Source organism: Channa argus, unplaced genomic scaffold (assembly GCF_033026475.1).
Source record: "Channa argus isolate prfri unplaced genomic scaffold, Channa argus male v1.0 Contig013, whole genome shotgun sequence".
NCBI classification, from domain to species: Eukaryota; Metazoa; Chordata; class Actinopteri; order Anabantiformes; family Channidae; genus Channa; species Channa argus.
In genome coordinates, this window is record NW_027125232.1 from 281,143 (window position 1) to 292,620 (window position 11,478).

At 41.1% G+C, this 11,478-nt stretch overlaps 4 non-coding genes across 4 annotated transcripts; all 4 read left to right on the forward strand.

Annotated features, from left to right (window-relative positions):
• Positions 1–1,545: 1,545 nt before the first annotated feature.
• On the forward strand, positions 1,546–1,618 carry trnar-ccu (transfer RNA arginine (anticodon CCU)). Its single transcript has one exon. It is a non-coding gene; the product is annotated as a tRNA-Arg (tRNA).
• A 1,075-nt stretch (positions 1,619–2,693) lies between these two features.
• On the forward strand, positions 2,694–2,766 carry trnar-ccu (transfer RNA arginine (anticodon CCU)). Its single transcript has one exon. It is a non-coding gene; the product is annotated as a tRNA-Arg (tRNA).
• Positions 2,767–9,891: 7,125 nt separating this feature from the next.
• On the forward strand, positions 9,892–9,964 carry trnar-ccu (transfer RNA arginine (anticodon CCU)). The gene has a single exon. It is a non-coding gene; the product is annotated as a tRNA-Arg (tRNA).
• Positions 9,965–10,493: 529 nt separating this feature from the next.
• On the forward strand, positions 10,494–10,566 carry trnar-ccu (transfer RNA arginine (anticodon CCU)). The gene has a single exon. It is a non-coding gene; the product is annotated as a tRNA-Arg (tRNA).
• The last annotated feature ends 912 nt before the right edge of the window (positions 10,567–11,478 follow it).

An 11,478-nucleotide genomic window follows, 5' to 3' on the forward strand; every position in this document is an offset into this window, starting at 1 on the left:
TTTGCACTTTTAAAAATATCCCTTCCACTGTTATGCTGATGATACCCAGCTATATTTATATATGGAACCAGATGAAAATAATCAGTTAATAAAGCTTCAAGCATGCCTACAAGACATAAAGGCCTGGATGTCCCACAATTTTTTACTTTTAAACTCAGACAAAACTGAATTCATAGTATTTGGGCCCAAAAATCTCAGAGATATGATGTCCAACCATATTGTTACACTAGATGGCATAAGCCTGGCCTCCAGTACTACTGCAAGGAACCTTGGAGTTATGTTTGATCAGGATCTGTCCTTTAACTCACATATAAAACAAATCTCTAGAACAGCCTTCTTCCACCTACGGAACATTGCCAAAATTAGGAGCATCCTGTCTCAAAGTGATGCCGAAAAACTGGTCCATGCATTTGTTACCTCTAGGTTTGACTACTGTAATTCCCTACTTTCAGGATGCCGCAGTAACTCCCTAAAGAGCCTGCAATTAATCCAAAATGCTGCAGCAAGAGTGCTGACTGGAACTAGCAAGAGAGATCATATTTCACCTTCACTAGCTTCTCTCCATTGGCTTCCAATTAAATGTAGAATAGAATTTGAAACCCTGCTTCTTACATATAAAGCTCTGAATGGTCAGGCTCCATCATATTTAGAAGACCTCATAGCACCATATCATCCCAGTAGACCACTTTGCTCTCAGAATGCAGGCCTACTTGTGGTTCCCAGAATTTCCAAAAGTAGAATGGGAGGTAGAGCCTTTAGCTATCAAGCTCCTCTCTTGTGAAACCAGCTCCCAGTTCAGATTCGGGAAGCAGACAGCCTCTCTACTTTTAAGTCTAGGCTTAAAACCTTCCTTTTTAATAAAGCATATAGTTATTTATAGTTATGCTGCCATAGGCTTAGACTGCTGGGGGACCCACCCCCCAATGCACTGAGCTCCTTTCCTCCTCTTGACCATCTCTCCTCTCCTCTCATCCCGCAATTGTCACCACTGTATGTCATTAACTCTGTGTGTTCTCTCCCGTAGTTGTCTTTGTCATCCTCTGTCCCCTTCTCTCTGTCCCTTTCTGCAGGTGTCCCCCGGCTTTGAAGCTGTGTGTCTTCCAGCGTGAAGCTACTGGTCCTACCAATCTGCCCAATGTTTTGTTGTTGCTTTTTGTTGCTCTGTTCTTTTCCCTCTCCCCTTTCCACTCACCCCAACCGGTCGAGGCAAATGGCCGTCCACCCTGAGCCTGGTTCTGCTGGAGGTTTCTTCCGTTAAAGGGAGTTTTTCCTCTCCACTGTTGCCTATGGCTTGCTCCAGGGGGAATTGTTGGGTTCTCTTTATATATCTTTATAATCTTGACTTTATTCTGTAAAGTGCCCTGAGATGACTTTGTTGTGAATTGGCACTATATAAATAAAGTTGAATTGAATTGAACTCACTATATCTACTGCATTTGGGGCCATTATTGTGTTACCCAAAGCCAACATGGCATGTCTCACATTATGCTCTGTATAGGAAGCAACTGTTTGGTGGAAGAACTGATGAGTAAAGGTGATTGAGATGCCCCAGTGGCCTAATGGATAAGGCACTGGCCTCCTAAGCCAGGGATTGTGGGTTCAAGTCCCATCTGGGGTGGTTGACAGCAGAGTGGCGCAGCGGAAGCGTGCTGGGCCCATAACCCAGAGGTCGATGGATCGAAACCATCCTCTGCTAACTGTGTTTTGTAAGCTGACTTAGGGCCTTTACAACCTCTTAGTAAAGTGAACCAGATACAGAAAGTACATATTCACCTACTATACAATTCCAGATGCATATCAGCTTGGGAATGCAATTATTGTATATTTCACATTCTTTTCTCTGCTCTTTCAAATGCTTTCCTCCATCTTACTATACTAACTGCTTTTATTGTCATTATTGTGCTACCCAAAGGGTTCGAGTCCAATCTGGGGTACAATGCCAGTTTCATATCAGCATGGCAATCTAGTTTCTACGTGTTTCACATCTTTTTCTTTGCACTTTTAAAAATTTCCCTTTCGGAAATCTGGGGTGGTTGACAGCAGAGTGGTACAGCGGAAGCGTGCTGGACCCATAACCCAGAGGTCGATGGATCGAAACCATCCTCTGCTAACTGTGTTTTGTAAGCTGACTTAGGGCCTTTACAACCTTTTAGTAAACTGAACCAGATACAGAAAGTAAATATTCACCTCCTGTACAATTCCAGATGCATATCAGCTTGGGAATGCAATTTTTGTATATTTCAAATTCCTTTCTCTGCTCTTTTAAATGGTTTCCTCCATCTTACTATACTAACTGCTTTTATTGTCATTATTGTGTTACCCAAAGGGTTCGAGTCCAATCTGGGGTACAATGCCAGTTTCATATCAGCATTGGAAACTAGTTTCTATGTGTTTCACATCTTTTTCTTTGCACTTTTAAAAATTTCCCTTCTACTCACTATATCTACTGCATTTGGGGCCATTATTGTGTTACCCAAAGGGTTCGAGTCCAATCTGGTGTACAATGCCAGTTTCATCTCAGCATGGCAATCTAGTTTCTACGTATTTCACATCTTTTCCCTTCTACTCACTATATCTACTGCATTTGGGGCCATTACTGTGTTACCCAAAGCCAACATGGCATGTCTCACATTATGCTCTGTATAGGAAGCAACTGTTAGTTGGAAGAACTGAGGAGTAAAGGTGTTTGTGATGCCCCAGTGGCCTAATGGATAATGCACTGGCCTCCTAAGCCAGGGGTTGTGGGTTCGAGTCCCATCTGGGGTGGTTGACAGCAGAGTGGCGCAGCAGAAGCGTGCTGGGCCCATAACCCAGAGGTCAATAGATTGAAACCATCCTTTGCTAACTGTGTTTTGTAAGCTGACTTAGGGCCTTTACAACCTTTAAGTAAAGTGATCCAGATACAGAAAGTACATATTCACCTACTGTAATATTCCAGATGCATATCAGCTTGGGAATGCAATATTTGTATATTTCACATTCTTTTCTCTGCTCTTTCAAATGCTTTCCTCCATCTTACTATACTAACTGCTTTTATTGTCATTATTGTGTTACCCAAAGGGTTCGAGTCCAATCTGGCGTGGTTGAAAGCAGAGTGGCGCAGCGGAAGCGTGCTGGGCCCATAACCCAGAGGTCGATGGATCGAAACCATCCTCTGCTAACTGTGTTTTGTAAGCTGACTTAGGGCCTTTACAACCTTTTAGTAAAGTGAACCAGATACAGAAAATACATATTCGCCTACTGTACAATTCCAGATGCATATCAGCTTGGGAATGCAATTTTTGTATATTTCACATTCTTTTCTCTGCTCTTTCAAATGCTTTCCTCCATCTTACTATACTAACTGCTTTTATTGTCATTATTGTGTTACCCAAAGGGTTAGAGTCCCATCTGGGGTGGTTGACAGCAGAGTGGCGCAGCGGAAGCGTGCTGGGCCCATAACCCAGAGGTCGATGGATCGAAACCATCCTCTGCTAACTGTGTTTTGTAAGCTGACTTAGGGCCTTTACAACCTTTTAGTAAAGTGAACCAGATACAGAAAGTACATATTCACCTACTGTACAATTCCAGATGCATATCAGCTTGGGAATGCAATTATTGTATATTTCACATTCTTTTCTCTGCTCTTTCAAATGCTTTCCTCCATCTTACTATACTAACTGCTTTTATTGTCATTATTGTGCTACCCAAAGGGTTCGAGTCCAATCTGGGGTACAATGCCAGTTTCATATCAGCATGGCAATCTAGTTTCTACGTGTTTCACATCTTTTTCTTTGCACTTTTAAAAATTTCCCTTCTACTCACTATATCTACTGCATTTGGGGCCATTATTGTGTTACCCAAAGCCAACATGGCATGTCTCACATTATGCTCTGTCTAGGAAGCAACTGTTTGGTGGAAGAACTGATGAGTAAAGGTGTTTGAGATGCCCCAGTGGCCTAATGGATAAGGCACTGGCGTTGAGTGAGGATTTTTAACTATAAGCTTTATCAAAAAGGAAAGTTTTAAGCCTAGTCTTAAAAGTAGAGAGGGTGTCTGCTCCCCGAATTTGGATTGGAAGCTGGTTCCACAGGAGAGGAGCTTGATAGCTAAAGGCTCTGCCTCCCATTCTACTTTTGCAAACTCTGGGAACCACAAGTAGGCCAGTATTTTGGGATCGAAGTGGTCTAATTGGGCGATACAGGACTATGAGATCTTTTAAATATGATGGAGCTTGACCATTAAGAGCTTTGTATGTAAGGAGGAGGGTTTTGAACTCTATTCTAGATTTTATGGGAAGCCAATGAAGAGAAGCTAGTGAAGGTGAAATATGATCTCTCTTTCCTAATCCAGTCAGCACTCTTGCTGCAGCATTTTGGATTAATTGAAGGCTTTTTAGAGAGTTATTAGGACACCCCAGAAGTAGGGAATTACAGTAGTCCAACCTAGAAGTAACAAATGCATGGACCAGTTTTTCGGCATCACTTTGAGACAGGATGCTTCTAATTTTAGCAATGTTCCGTAGGTGGAAGAAGGCTGTTCTAGACATTTGTCTTTTATGTGACGTAAACGCCAAATCTTGGTCAAAGATAACTCCAAGGTTCCTCACCGTAGTACTAGAGGCCAAAGTTATGTCATCTAGAGTAACTATATTGTTAGACAGCATATTTCTCATGTTTTTAGGCCCAAAGAGGATGATTTCAGTTTTGTCTGAATTTAGAAGTAGGAAATTGTAGGACATCCAGTTCTTTATGTCTTTTAGACATGCTTCAAATTTGACTAATTGGTTAGTATCTTCTGGTTTCACAGATAAATAGAGCTGGGTATCATCTGCATATCAGTGGAAGTTTATGGAATGTTTCCTAATGATTTTGCCTAAAGGTGACATGTAGAGATTAAAAAGTATTGGTCCTAACACAGAGCCCTGTGGAACTCCATAGCTGACTTTGGTGCATAAAGAAGAGTCATCATTAACATGAACAAGTTGGAATCTGTCTGACAGATAAGATTTAAACCAATGTAATGTGGTTCCTTTAATCCCAAATCCATGTTCTAGTCTCTGTAATAAAATGTTGTGGTCAATGGTGTCAAATGCGGCACTAAGGTCTAGTAAGATGAGTACAGACACAAGTCCATTATCTGAAGCCAGGAGAAGATCATTGGAGACTTTTACCAGTGCTGTTTCTGTACTGTGATGAGCTCTAAATCCTGACTGAAAGTCTTCATACAAATTATTCCTGTAAAGGTGATCACATAATTGTTTTGCAACTACTTTTTCAAGGATTTTAGAAATAAACGGGAGATTTGATATTGGTCTATAGTTGGCTAAATCCCCTGGATCAAGACAAGGTTTTTTAAGTAATGGTTTGATTACAGCAACTTTATAGGCCTTTGGTACATAGCCAGTTTCTAAAGATAGGTTAATCAAATCTAATATGAAAGTGTCTATTAAAGGTAGAACATCTTTAAGCAATTTGGTTGGAACAGGGTCTAAAAGACATGTTGTTAGTTTTGAGGAGGCGGTAGTTGAACTTAGCTCAGTGAGATCTATGGGTGAAAAGCAGTCTAAGATGGATTGGGGCCTTATTGAGGATTCTATAGCTGTTGTACATGAAGATCTAGCCGTAATATTTGTAGGGAGGATCTGGTGAATCTTTTCCCTAATGGCTACAATTTTACTAGTAAAGAAAGTCATAAAGTCATTGCTGCTCAAAGTTAAGGGAATACTAGGCTCAACAGAACTATGGCTCTTAGTCAGCCTGGCTACAGTGCTGAACAGAAACCGGGGGTTGTTCTTGTTTTCCTCTATTAATGCGGAATAATATGCTGTTCTGGCATCACGGAGAGCTTTTTTGTATGTTTTTAAACTGTTTTTCCAGGCTAACCGGGATTCTTCTAAATTAGTGGAACGCCACTTCCTCTCTAACTTTCGTGTTGCCTGCTTTAAGCTGTGCATTTGTGAATTGTACCATGGAGGTCGGCTCCTCTGATTCACTGCCTTCTATTTCAAAGGGGCAACTGTATCTAGTATCCTACGCAGTGAGGCGGCAGAATCGTCAACTAAATAATCAATTTGCACAGGAGTAAGATGGCTACTCACCATAGTATTGACACATGGTGGTGAAAAAGATGAAGAAATAATTTCTTTAAATGTATTCACAGCATTTTCAGATAAACATCTGCTGTAGTGGAATTTTTTCCTAACTGCTGTATAGTCCGTTATTGTAAATTCAAATGTTATTAGAAAATGGTCAGACAGAAGAGAATTATGAGGAAATACTATTAAATTATCAGTTTCAATGCCATATGTAAGGACAAGGTCTAACGTGTGACTAAAACAATGAGTGGGTTTATTTACATTTTGGGAAAAACCAATTGAATCTAATAATGAATTAAACGCAGTGCTCAGACAGTTACTGTCAGCATCTACATGAATGTTAAAGTCACCCACTATAATGACTTTATCTGTACTAAGCACTAAATCAGATAGAAAATCAGAAAATTCAATCAAAAACTATGAATAAGGGACTGGAGGACGGTACACGATAACAAATAATAGTGGTTTTTGAGTTTTCCAGTTTGGGTGTGAAAGGCTAAGAGTAAGACTCTCAAATGAGGTATAACTATGTTTAGGTCCAGGAATTATTGATAAGCTAGAGTGAAATATTGCTGCTACTCCTCCACCTCGGCCTGTGCATCTAGGAACATGATAATTAATATGACTTTGGGGGGTTGACTCATTTAAACTGACATATTCTTCCTGCTGCAACCACGTTTCAGTGAGACAAAATAAACCAATTTGATGATCATTTATCAAGTCATTTACTAACAAAGATTTAGAAGAGAGAGATCTGATGTTTAATAATCCACATTTAAAAGTTTTGGGTTTTGGTTCAGTATGAGCAGTTGTATTACCCAAAGGGTTCGAGTCCAATCTGGTGTGGTTCAAAGCAGAGTGGCGCAGCGGAAGCGTGCTGGGCCCATAACCCAGAGGTCGATGGATCGAAACCATCCTCTGCTAACTGTGTTTTGTAAGCTGACTTAGGGCCTTTACAACCTTTTAGTAAAGTGAACCAGATACAGAAAGTACATATTCACCTACTGTACAATTCCAGATGCATATGAGCTTGGGAATGCAATTTTTGTATATTTCACATTCTTTTCTCTGCTCTTTCAAATGCTTTCCTCCATCTTACTATACTAACTGCTTTTATTGTCATTATTGTGTTACCCAAAGGGTTCGAGTCCAATCTGGGGTACAATGCCAGTTTCATATCAGCATTGGAAACTAGTTTCTATGTGTTTCACATCTTTTTCTTTGCACTTTTAAAAATTTCCCTTCTACTCACTATATCTACTGCATTTGGGGCCATTATTGTGTTACCCAAAGGGTTCGAGTCCAATCTGGTGTACAATGCCAGTTTCATCTCAGCATGGCAATCTAGTTTCCACGTATTTCACATCTTTTCCCTTCTACTCACTATATCTACTGCATTTGGGGCCATTACTGTGTTACCCAAAGCCAACATGGCATGTCTCACATTATGCTCTGTATAGGAAGCAACTGTTAGTTGGAAGAACTGAGGAGTAAAGGTGTTTGTGATGCCCCAGTGGCCTAATGGATAATGCACTGGCCTCCTAAGCCAGGGATTGTGGGTTCGAGTCCCATCTGGGGTGGTTGACAGCAGAGTGGCGCAGCAAAAGCGTGCTGGGCCCATAACCCAGAGGTCAATTGATTGAAACCATCCTTTGCTAACTGTGTTTTGTAAGCTGACTTAGGGCCTTTACAACCTTTAAGTAAAGTGATCCAGATACAGAAAGTACATATTCACCTACTGTAATATTCCAGATGCATATCAGCTTGGGAATGCAATTTTTGTATATTTCACATTCTTTTCTCTGCTCTTTCAAATGCTTTCCTCCATCTTACTATACTAACTGCTTTTATTGTCATTATTGTGTTACCCAAAGGGTTCGAGTCCAATCTGGCGTGGTTGAAAGCAGAGTGGCGCAGCGGAAGCGTGCTGGGCCCATAACCCAGAGGTCAATAGATTGAAACCATCCTTTGCTAACTGTGTTTTGTAAGCTGACTTAGGGCCTTTACAACCTTTTAGTAAAGTGATCCAGATACAGAAAGTACATATTCACCTACTGTAATATTCCAGATGCATATCAGCTTGGGAATGCAATTTTTGTATATTTCACATTCTTTTCTCTGCTCTTTCAAATGCTTTCCTCCATCTTACTATACTAACTGCTTTTATTGTCATTATTGTGTTACCCAAAGGGTTCGAGTCCAATCTGGGGTACAATGCCAGTTTCATATCAGCATGGCAATCTAGTTTCTACGTGTTTCACATCTTTTTCTTTGCACTTTTAAAAATATCCCTTCCACTGTTATGCTGATGATACCCAGCTATATTTATATATGGAACCAGATGAAAATAATCAGTTAATAAAGCTTCAAGCATGCCTACAAGACATAAAGGCCTGGATGTCCCACAATTTTTTACTTTTAAAGTCAGACAAAACTGAATTCATAGTATTTGGGCCCAAAAATCTCAGAGATATGATGTCCAACCATATTGTTACACTAGATGGCATAAGCCTGGCCTCCAGTACTACTGCAAGGAACCTTGGAGTTATGTTTGATCAGGATCTGTCCTTTAACTCACATATAAAACAAATCTCTAGAACAGCCTTCTTCCACCTACGGAACATTGCCAAAATTAGGAGCATCCTGTCTCAAAGTGATGCCGAAAAACTGGTCCATGCATTTGTTACCTCTAGGTTTGACTACTGTAATTCCCTACTTTCAGGATGCCCCAGTAACTCCCTAAAGAGCCTGCAATTAATCCAAAATGCTGCAGCAAGAGTGCTGACTGGAACTAGCAAGAGAGATCATATTTCACCTTCACTAGCTTCTCTCCATTGGCTTCCAATTAAATGTAGAATAGAATTTGAAACCCTGCTTCTTACATATAAAGCTCTGAATGGTCAGGCTCCATCATATTTAGAAGACCTCATAGCACCATATCATCCCAGTAGACCACTTTGCTCTCAGAATGCAGGCCTACTTGTGGTTCCCAGAATTTCCAAAAGTAGAATGGGAGGTAGAGCCTTTAGCTATCAAGCTCCTCTCTTGTGAAACCAGCTCCCAGTTCAGATTCGGGAAGCAGACAGCCTCTCTACTTTTAAGTCTAGGCTTAAAACCTTCCTTTTTAATAAAGCATATAGTTATTTATAGTTATGCTGCCATAGGCTTAGACTGCTGGGGGACCCACCCCCCAATGCACTGAGCTCCTTTCCTCCTCTTGACCATCTCTCCTCTCCTCTCATCCCGCAATTGTCACCACTGTATGTCATTAACTCTGTGTGTTCTCTCCCGTAGTTGTCTTTGTCATCCTCTGTCCCCTTCTCTCTGTCCCTTTCTGCAGGTGTCCCCCGGCTTTGAAGCTGTGTGTCTTCCAGCGTGAAGCTACTGGTCCTACCAATCTGCCCAATGTTTTGTTGTTGCTTTTTGTTGCTCTGTTCTTTTCCCTCTCCCCTTTCCACTCACCCCAACCGGTCGAGGCAAATGGCCGTCCACCCTGAGCCTGGTTCTGCTGGAGGTTTCTTCCGTTAAAGGGAGTTTTTCCTCTCCACTGTTGCCTATGGCTTGCTCCAGGGGGAATTGTTGGGTTCTCTTTATATATCTTTATAATCTTGACTTTATTCTGTAAAGTGCCCTGAGATGACTTTGTTGTGAATTGGCACTATATAAATAAAGTTGAATTGAATTAAACTCACTATATCTACTGCATATGGGGCCATTATTGTGTTACCCAAAGCCAACATGGCATGTCTCACATTATGCTCTGTATAGGAAGCAACTGTTTGGTGGAAGAACTGATGAGTAAAGGTGATTGAGATGCCCCAGTGGCCTAATGGATAAGGCACTGGCCTCCTAAGCCAGGGATTGTGGGTTCAAGTCCCATCTGGGGTGGTTGACAGCAGAGTGGCGCAGCGGAAGCGTGCTGGGCCCATAACCCAGAGGTCGATGGATCGAAACCATCCTCTGCTAACTGTGTTTTGTAAGCTGACTTAGGGCCTTTACAACCTCTTAGTAAAGTGAACCAGATACAGAAAGTACATATTCACCTACTATACAATTCCAGATGCATATCAGCTTGGGAATGCAATTATTGTATATTTCACATTCTTTTCTCTGCTCTTTCAAATGCTTTCCTCCATCTTACTATACTAACTGCTTTTATTGTCATTATTGTGCTACCCAAAGGGTTCGAGTCCAATCTGGGGTACAATGCCAGTTTCATATCAGCATGGCAATCTAGTTTCTACGTGTTTCACATCTTTTTCTTTGCACTTTTAAAAATTTCCCTTCTACTCACTATATCTACTGCATTTGGGGCCATTATTGTGTTACCCAAAGCCAACATGGCATGTCTCACATTATGCTCTGTATAGGAAGCAACTGTTTGGTGGAAGAACTGATGAGTAAAGGTGTTTGAGATGCCCCAGTGGCCTAATGGATAAGGCACTGGCCTCCTAAGCCAGTGATTGTGGGTTCAAATCCCATCTGGGGTGGTTGACAGCAGAGTGGCGCAGCGGAAGCGTGCTGGGCCCATAACCCAGAGGTCGATGGATCGAAACCATCCTCTGCTACCTGTGTTTTGTAAGCTGACTTAGGGCCTTTACAACTTTTTAGTAAAGTGAACCAGATACAGAAAGTACATATTCACCTACTGTACAATTCCAGATGCATATCAGCTTGGGAATGCAATTTTTGTATATTTCACATTCTTTTCTCTGCTCTTTCAAATGCTTTCCTCCATCTTACTATACTAACTGCTTTTATTGTCATTATTGTATTACCCAAAGGGTTCGAGTGAAATCTGGTGTGGTTCAAAGCAGAGTGGCGCAGCGGAAGCGTGCTGGGCTCATAACCCAGAGGGCGATGAATCGAAACCATCCTCTGCTAACTGTGTTTTGTAAGGGTATTTAAGGCCTTTACAATGTCTTAGTAAAATGAACCAGATACAGACAGTACATATTCATCTACTGTACAATTCCAGATACATATCAGCTTGGGAATGCAATTTTTGTATATTTCACATTCTTTTCTCTGCTCTTTCAAATGCTTTCCTCCATCTTACTATACTAACTGCTTTTATTGTCATTATTGTGTTACCCAAAGGGTTAGAGTCCCATCTGGAGTGGTTGACAGCAGAGTGGCGCAGCGGAAGCGTGCTGGGCCCATAACCCAGAGGTCGATGGATCGAAACCATCCTCTGCTAACTGTGCTTTGTAAGCTGACTTAGGGCCTTTACAACCTTTTAGTAAAGTGAACCAGATACAGAAAGTACATATTCACCTACTATACAATTACAGATGCATATCAGCTTGGGAATGCAATTATTGTATATTTCACATTCTTTTCTCTGCTCTTTCAAATGCTTTCCTCCATCTTACTATACTAACTGCTTTTATTGTCATTAT